Source organism: Excalfactoria chinensis, chromosome 4, assembly GCF_039878825.1.
Source record: "Excalfactoria chinensis isolate bCotChi1 chromosome 4, bCotChi1.hap2, whole genome shotgun sequence".
In the NCBI taxonomy this organism is placed as follows: Eukaryota; Metazoa; Chordata; class Aves; order Galliformes; family Phasianidae; genus Excalfactoria; species Excalfactoria chinensis.
The window spans coordinates 74,057,133-74,066,788 of record NC_092828.1 but is presented as its reverse complement, the minus strand read 5'-3'; positions in this window follow the sequence as shown (position 1 = coordinate 74,066,788).

Here is a 9,656-nt window from a genome sequence, read left to right as displayed (position 1 = left end):
AACCAAGTGTTGGGCTCAGGCTGAGACAGCGAGCGTGTGCTCGTCTGGGAGAAGGTGGGAAGGAATATTCATGCCACTGGAAGTCTCTTGCTGTTACTTAACAACTGCATTAACCTCATGTCACAAGTCATGACCCATTGCTGACCCTAGCTAGCAGAGCACCGGGCTCTGAAGTACAAAACATTAAAGTGGGGAAAGTGAGTAGCATAGGAGGAGAAAAGATCAGCTCTTGGTGGCAGAGGCTTGTGAGGCCATTCAGACAGGACTGAGACAATAGCAGTGCGGGGCAGTGCACAGGCCATCTCCTCCCCACCGCTTGCTCACTGCTGAGCTATTTTCATGGTGAACCTTTCAGAGCCAGCTGCAGATTGACACGGCACTTGGGCTGCAGGATTGCTCGCAATGTAAGGCACCAAAGGAATCCACACACATACAGCCTTTAGATCTCTCCATCCTTCCTCTTTGCTTTGCAGTAGAGCTCTGCACAGGTGTCCGCATTCAGAGATGGGCCTGCAAGCTGAAAAGCAATCCCACCTGAACCACACCTCGCATCTGGGAGAAGGGAAAACTTAACCAACCAAAGGTGTTTTCTCCTTCACTTTTTGCTGCAGTGACGGGATTTAAAAGCCCAACTCTGCAGTGTTTGATAGCAGGAAAATGGGTAAAGTGACTCCAGCATTAAGCAACAAGGAAGGAGCTGGGATCCCATTGTACAGCAGAGCTAGGATGGGAGGACAAAAGGACTGTGGACACAATTCTGGGCAACCTGTCACGAGGAGCTGAGGGCTGTGGAGAGTGCCAGTGGTATGCTGAACAATTTCTCTCTGTGAAGGAATTACCCAGCATGTTTTGCTGCGCGCAGTTTGCTTGGCAGGTATGCACTGCTGGAGGAACAGATGTGGCCAGTGCTCCACGTCAGCACAGGGTGTTTCTAAAAGGAGCCTTTCTAAAACAACCTGCTTTCAAAACAAGCAGAGATTGGCTTACGTTCCGAAGCTTGAGGTTTATGAAAATTGGTGTTTCTCTTTGATTTTCCAGTGGTAAATAATTATAGGTTTGACATCCTCAAGCTTTTAAGTGTCATGAGTCAAGCACCCAACTGTGAGGTGTTTAATACAGTTCTCACTAACCTAAAAATAAGCATGAGGTTATTTTTGCTCTCTCCTTGTGTTTACATCCTTTAGGGTTTACCTTTTCCAGCATTTTCTCTACAGACACATAAACCTGAATACCAGGACTGACTGTGTGTGCACAGAGCCATTCAGAGAGGCTGGGCAGACCCCAGAGACTGCAGCAACCCTTTGAGAGCTGGTGTGGGGCTCTGGCACTGGGACTTGCACCAGGCCAGGAAGCTCCCAGATGTGCATCCTCAGATGTTCTCAAAGGGGCTGTATCTTCTGTTTGATCTACAGCGGCTGGCGGCAGACAGAGCTTCTCGTTTGACAAGGGCCAGGCCAGCCAGCTGTGCAGCAATCCCTCCCACTTCCCTCTGCGGAACCTGCGTGTGGCTCAAGGCTGCTGGCCTGGCTCTGTTTACACGTTTCCAAATTCAAGGAGGAAAAGTGAATATCAAACAGACCTGTGCTCTTTTGATGTGGCTGAAGGATGCTATCTGGTCTGGGGGGTGTTGTGCCTTTGAGGCTCATTTGTCTTTCCCCAGTCCTTCTGTGCAGGCCCTGTAACCAGCCATTCGGTTGGTTACAGCTGCATCTTCAAAGCAGCTTCTTCAGATCTGGCACCGTGGCCAGGGATAGGGTGCTCTGTGTGGAACCACTTTTTTTGCGTGATTTTCAGACACAGAATTTTTGTTATTCTTTGAAATATGCAATTTTACCAAAATAAGTTACTGTCCAACAGGAAGAAAATAAGGATTGTTTTGTTTTGTGAGTAGGAGGGTTGGTCCCTTCCTGGTGAGCTTTCCTCTGCTCAACCTGCTGCAATGAGTGCTGTTTTGAGAGCTTGTATCATGCTTACCTGTTAGCAAGCGATGGTCTTAGCATACATCCCACTCCTCTCAGGTTTAGCACTTGGATGAACCAAAAGCAGGCTGTGGGGATGGCTGCCATCACAAATTGTTGTTACCTTCTGCCCTCTGCGGGTAAATGGTTGAAATTACTGCTGGAATACAATCGAGCTGTGTAGAGAGGGTATGCTGATGGAAGCATCTGGGATTTGTTGTGTTTTGCTTTAGGGCCATCTCACGTTGCCAAATCTTTTTTAAAGTGAAAAATCTTTCCCTCTGTAAGTGAAAGAAGTTCTCTTCCTAATGAAAAAATAGTAAGGAGAATCAAATTTTGAAACTCCAAATTCTTGTAGTTTTGAATACTGATATTAAGAGAAACAACCATAAATATTTTCAATTCATTAACAAGAGCTTTTCTGTATCCTGGATCTCATTCATTGAGTCTGCTTATAGCTTTTCTAAGAACTGGACTAAAGGCAGCTCAGACATATACCATAAAGTAGCATTCTGGTTATCCTGCTGGCCCTGATCTGTTTAAAACACACTTTGGATTAGCAGAAATCATCCTTAGATTAAGATGTGGCAACTCAGAATGACTGTCTGAAAGCTATTCTCAGCACAAATGGTTCATTCATTTATCCAACAAATTGTCATGCCTGCTCAAGGCCCTCATGCACAGCTTGCATGTGAGTACGGTTCCTTCATAGAAGGGGAATTACCCTCCTTGAGAAAATGCTATCTTAATGAAACCTCTGGCATTTAGCTCTGTAGAGCTAATAGGGCTGCATGTATGGCCTAGAATATAACCCAGAACATTAGGTCTCTGCCTTCTAGACCTTTCTTCTTTGTTTGGCAGAAGCCTTGTATACCTCTGTGAAGCAACAGAAGGAGAAGCATCTTTCTCTCCTCTGCTAAAATCAGTTTCCATATCTCTCTCCTTGTGTGATACAAGTTGCATCCCTTATTAAAAATCTGTGTTGACTACACAACTCAGATAATTGTCTTACAGGAGCAATTTAATAGAGGTTTGAAGACCCGCTTATTGCACAGGGTGTCTATGAGAGACATGATCTGCAGGATTCAGATATTGAGGTGGTCAGAAATATTAATGAACTCTTTATATTCCCATAGGCCCTGTTCTTAGATCTTGGTGGGATGGAAGGATGGAAGCAGCCTGAGGTGACCTGGCCAGCCTTCCCTGCTTTCAAGGGCTACTCTATACTGAATCCTGCAAGAAAAAATATGTTTTGCAGGCTTCTAGGTCTTGTTCTTGCCTACTTGTAAGGAGCGGGCAGAGATTAGAGGGTAAAATCTTTAATTTAATGCCTTGTAAGGGTGCAAAAATGTTGTGTGATTTTTTTTTTTTCCCTTGTAAGCATTGTTTTATGCCAAAATATTCTCCTTCACTATCTCCTGTAATTTGTCATAAAATTGTTATCCTAGTCTCAGGGACATGGTGATAATTTCCATGACAACACAGAAAGATTCCAGAAACAAAGATTTCTGACTAACTATATGAAGGCTGTCAAAAAAGCACAACTGCTAGAATTCTGCCTCCCCACTGCAAATAACAGAGAAAAGGGAAGGTTGGGTGATCTTCTTGTGTGAAACTGAAATTGGCTTAGCACCAGTCTTAGGGTATGGGAGCCTTACAATGAGCTCCAGCCTTATGTTAGGAAAGGGACATCAACGCTGATTTCTTTAATGCTGGATTTTTTATACTGGGTGAACAAGCATTTTTCCTAAAAAGAACATGGCACCCTTAATTACTGCAGATCCACTGAATGTAACTGCGTGTCATCATCTTAAATTGGGTCTGATTCTGCATAGAAAACACAGAACAGATACTCACAGAACTGAGGCATTATGAAAAGATGGCCATAATCCTTTAAACTTCTCTGGCCCTCCAGTTCGACCCAGATGTAAAGCTGTGCTCAAAGCTCAGCCTGCAGCTCTGATCTCTGTAGTAAGTTCTGAGCCCTAATGCATCACATTTGGAAAGATTCCAAAGGAAGAGACTTTGACACCATGCTGATCTACCTCTGACAGTGTACCTGATGTCAAATGGGGTTTCCCCTGGTATTTGTAGTTGTTTTCAGGTATTTAAACCATCCTTCTCAATTAGATGAGCACCAATGTAGTGCTGAATGTGCTCTGAGACAGGAATTGAGACAATCCCTGGCTCCAGCAGCTGAGGTGCCAGGGTCAGCTACATGTGAAGCGGCTGTTTTTTCCACCATATCCCCAGTGCTGGGTAAGGAGCTAACATCTGAATATGTTTGCTGATGGATTTAGAAAGGTTAACATACTGAAAGTGATCTTTATTGTTCTCCACGCTCTCTACCTCCATGCTGCAATTACTAACACGTTCCAATTCACACTCAAAGCTTTCCAGAAGAAAAGGAAATTATTGGCTCTCAGGACTGTGCTGCTCTTGCATTGCGGTTCCTCTTTGTACATCAAAGAGTCACACATATTAACCTGCCCCACGTTGCCCCTCAGCTGCTCCACCTTGCTGCTGGCTTCAGCAACACACCATTTGCATGGAAAATGATGAAAAGTGGTTGTTGATTTTATGCTTTAATTAATTGCAGAGCTGTGTACTGCTCTATGTAAACAAGCTGATGGTGTTTTGTTTGCTAACAGATAAAAAGAATTGGGAGTGTTTATATTTAGCTGTGCTTGTTTCTTGTGGGTGGCTTATGGCCTAATGGTAGTGGAGACATTTGGTTGCTGCTGTGTGCTCTAACCCATCAGGATTTCAGAAAAAACTATCTCTGTTGTCACGGTGTGAAGCATTTGGCTCAGCACTGAGCACTTCATTTCTCTTCTGTTGTATTAATAAAACTTGAATGAATGAATGAAAACAGATTAATTGTATCTTGGCATCCAGCAGCTCTGCTTCTCTGTTATCCAAAACACTCCATTATTGATAGAAGTCTGAAAAATGCCACAGTACTGGATGGATGAAATGTAACATTTTGCCTTTCTGTATGGAGAAGTATATGATTATGAGAGGCACAGAAGAGGGGCTTTTCCATGTTGCTGTTTCCTGTGTTGACACCCTGAGGAGGTCTGGAAATCACACGTCTTTGGGACCAGCAGCATTCAGGGGATCCATCCTGTGCACAGCAATGCAGAAGGACAGCGCTCAATTCTGGGGCTTGGGGGGAGAAAATACCTGAAGCTGTCTGGGGAAATACTGGAAAATGCCCATTTCCCTTGCATCTTTTTGGTATGTGTCAATTTGTATTATTAGCCTCTCCTGGCTGTGCCCTTCTCATGTGGGGAAGGTGTCTGTCATCCCCAGCTCCTACTTCAGGAGCTGATCCCAGGGGAACCATCTCTGCAGAGGTTTTCTGAAGAACTGAACTTTCTTCTCCCCCAGGCACTTCGATGCATTTGTTCTCATGACTTTTGTCTGAAGGATCATTTTGTTCTGCACCCTGAGTGAGAGCACTGACTGCACAGCTACCAGACCTCTGGCAAACCTTTTCAGAATTTTCAGCTCCTATTAAAGCAATATTGGGACTGAAAAAAAACAACAACCTATCTTTTCAGCCACTTGGCAGGGCCAGCTCTTTGTCATACTCTGATTTTGTTCATGTTTATCCAGCAATCCCTGAAGTGACAGCAGTGGTGTGTGCAGGTACCTGAGCTGGCTGGAATACTAACCTGCGTCCCATCCCCACCTCAGGTTGTCATCCCAATTTGTTGGCCCTTCAAGCACACAGTTGGAGAGAAGAGTTTAAGCGCAAGTGAGGATGCAGGAGCTCAAGTTGTGATAGTTCATCAGCTGCTAATCCAGCTTTTCTGAACAGCAAATCTAATCCTGGTGGGTGTGTATCTTGAGTGTTTGTTGCTAGCTTGAAAAAGATCAGTCACACTCAGCTCTGCTGTAAAGACAAGGATCTGAGTTCTAGCAATTCCTGCAGGTGAGATAACAAGCAGTGCTATTCGTTCACCCCTCAAGATGCTGTGTGCTATGTGGCTAGACAAGTTTTAATGATAGTGCTGTCACGAGGACAAAAAGCAATTCATCTTTTCTTAGGGCAGATTCCTACACTGGATCAGCTTCTGGGATTTGCAGCAATCTGGAGGACGTTGGCTTGGCCCCATGGCTCCTTTTCATTCCATAATAGCCTGTGGTATTTTAGTGATCAGGAGCTACATAAGCTTTGTCATTCCAGGCCAAAAATATATTCACAAGAAGGGACTCCTGCCAGAACACTAGTTTGCTTAAGTCACAGACTTTGGCCTCAAAGTGCTGTGGAATGCCGACAGCTCTAAGTACAGGAGGAAAAACATGTTTGCAGTGGAGTTCTTGTTTGGTTATATCAGTGGGGACACAGAATGGTAGAAAGAAATAAATTCAAGAACAGACTCTATTTAGCTCTAATTAAAAGAAGATCCCAGAATTTGCCAAATTAAGTAGCTAACATATTAGCTCTCTGCCTATTACAGCCATGAATAAAGTATTCCATTTAGAAGCTAATCTTTTTCCTGGAGTCACCTGAAATGATTGTGTGTTCTACATGTTAGTTAACTCTTGAAGGTTTTGGATGAGCAAAATGCTACACCTGCTCAAATGAATGATGCTGTGCCCCCATGGTGGCTTTCTGCTGGATAGAGTTTGCCCCTCAGTGACTGCTCCCAGCACAGGGTCTCCAGGGAAATCCACAGTGGCAGGGTGATTTGTTAGACAAAAAGACAAATGGTGTGTCCAAAATGTAGCTGTCCCCCTCCTCAAGCACAGGTGCTGGCACTGTGGTGAGTCACCAGTGGTTTGGTGACACTGCGCCAGCGTATGACAGCAGAGTCTTTGGGTGTCCTGTCTGGAACCACACACTGCTATGGGTGGATTCTGTTCCACGTGCTTGTACTGAAGAGGCAAAGGTCAGCCTTAAGATGCATATGTTGGGGTGACCACCAGATAGCACTGCGAGCTATCTACTCCAGTTTTGTATAGGAAATTCTGGTTTACATTTCTGTTGAAATCTCAGTCCAAAATTCATAAACCCTTCATTAAAGAATTAGCAAAGTGTTTCTTCATGTCTCTGCAGTGAAAGTTCCTTCTATGTACAGCGAAGGTTGTTGCAAGAAGGTTTCTCTCCTGAAGTGGAGAGAGTTCATTGCTTTGCACTATGCATTTGCCAGATATTTGTTCCAAATCTACTTGTAGAACCTTTTATACATGTTAATACGTATTACTTAAGATGGAGATATATGATCTTTCTATATAAAGGAAAACATAGGCTTTTCTCTGAGGTGTAACTCACCTCACTCTGGCAGAGATGTTTTCAGCTGTGTAGGATGAGACAAAGTGAGCCCTTCATATTTCTCCTCACTGTAGAGTTCTGCTGGAAAACCGCCCCTCAGGTCTGAACACCGACTCTGTAAACATCCAAAGCCAATGAGATTTATCTATGCTGTGTACTCTTCAGGGGCACCAGCGGTCTGTATGCCCAGCTCCTTACTTCTTTGCACATGCAAAGCATTCTCATGGCAGATTTTTTATACTGCAAGTTAGTAACGTAAGTCAGTTGTTAGAAATAATTTCATTCACTATTTATGCGTGGCTATAGTGCCACCCAGAAATACCTTAGATAAAAACAAAGGAAGCAATTTAAACTTTGGGACAAATCCAAGGAATTCAGTAAGAATATCTCACGTGGGATTCCTGACTCTAATTACTTTGCTTGTGTTTTTGCTGTGATTTATGGTACTTTGAACAGGGGTTAATTATCATGATGTGTTCCATTAGACTGCAAGAACACGCATTAAAATCTCTCCAGACTTCAGAGTATATGCAGTTTCTCCCTTCCTGCTCCTCCCTTCCTTTCTGTTATTTCAACATTAGAAAGCATAGTGCTGACTCTGAGATGAGGATTGAGACTTTTCACAGTGTGGGCACTTCTTGCCTTCCTTTGGTTTGTGAAATGCTTAGTGTGGGATCAATCCTCCACAGATCTGGTGGACATATTTTATCAAAGTCTTCACCTTAAGGTGAGGAAGCAAAGGTTTTTGAAGGAAATATATCTCTGAAACTTTCCAGTGTCAGGTTCTAAAACTAGATGTCTACTAAATACCATTGGTTTCCCTTGCTGTCTGCAGTAAGACTGTTTTATTGGAAGTGGTGCTTGCTTATTTTCTCCAGTTGATGAATGATACCCCGGGTGGTATTGCAGATGGAACAGGTCACCTTCTCAGGCCTTCAGAGAGCAGCTAGCTACTGGGTGACAGGGACTGCAAATTAAGGGCAACTCCCATCTTGTAGAATGACAGAAATGTTAATGTGGAAGTCTGCGAGTGGTCCACAAATGTTCCATTCTGTACATTTCTGGCTAGCTTGGCCTAAGGCATGAAAGGTCATAGGGTCCCAAGGCCCCTACACAAGGCAGATTCACTGATGTGATCCAGAGTGGATTGCTCAGCTCAGAACAAAAGAGAGAAAATGGTGAATGGTTTGCAAATAAGCCAGGCCAAGCAGAGCCCAGCTTCCTGCACTCTGCTGTACAAAAACACTGCAGAGAATCTTGATAATGGAGAACCGGGATGTAAGTGTAAATCACTTGTGCGTTTGGCAGCAAGTTAAGTTCATGCTGTCTGCAGGCAGGAATATCTTTGACCGGTTACCAGTAGGTGTCATTGCAGGTTTGCAGACAGTGGGAGTTCTCTGGTGACATGCACTTGTGGCCATGTCCATGCTTCTTGGTCAGGCATGTCCTGAAGGAAACCCCTGTGTAATCCCAATGTTACATTACTGCTGTAGGATGGTGCAAAAGAAAAACACATTTTGTTCCTCGTTTATCAATTTCGGTTGAAATGTTTTCTTTTTAGGATCAGTCACTCTTATACAACCATTTCTTTCGAACCTTTGAGACCAGCTCCTCTCTTCTATGTATTGGAATCAATCTGCTCTGGATGGAGGAGTTCAGTATAACTGAAGAATGGTGTGTGGGTGAATTCTGTGCAGGTCTTCAACATGAAAAATAAGGATATGCTCTTTTTGCACTTACTTTAGGACTTATTCCTTCCAAGATAAAAGAAAATCTCTCAAGCTGTTATCCCAGCTGATTACAAAGTCTTGTTCTCTGCTGTCTTGCACCATGAATTATTGGTCTGTCTTGTGGTATTGTAGTGAAAAGTGCTGATAAACTGTAGAAGTAGCATTTGCACGCTATTGCAAAAATACGGAGAGGAATGGCCAAGGTTTTAATTTTGTGTGTAGAATGTAGAATGCACACATTTTACCATGTTCTGTGACCAAGACAGGAGGGTGCCTGGCATATGTCTCTGGATGTTCCACCTCAATGGAAGGGACCTCTTCATGCGCAAGGTAACTCCCAGCTACTGCAGGACTGTCCTGTACAGTTCCTCTGGGTCAAACCTCATCTTATATCTAGTTCAGGTTCTTGTCCCTCACTTGAAGGCTCTTCCACAACTTCCCTGTTCCAACGGTTAGAAACCAGCTGCTAATTCCAGGCTGCAGCTGTGTAAGGAAAACTGTTGATCACAGCCTGAACCTCTGATTAAGCATCTGAGGCAAGTGATGAGTCAGCTGTGGGAGCACAGGTGAAGGTAATTCAGCTGCACTCCCGGAAGGGTTGGAGCTTGACTCCACCTCTCCTAGATTTCATTTAAGGGCTGACCACCACTAAGGCAGCATTTCTTTCTGGAAATCACTCCTTTG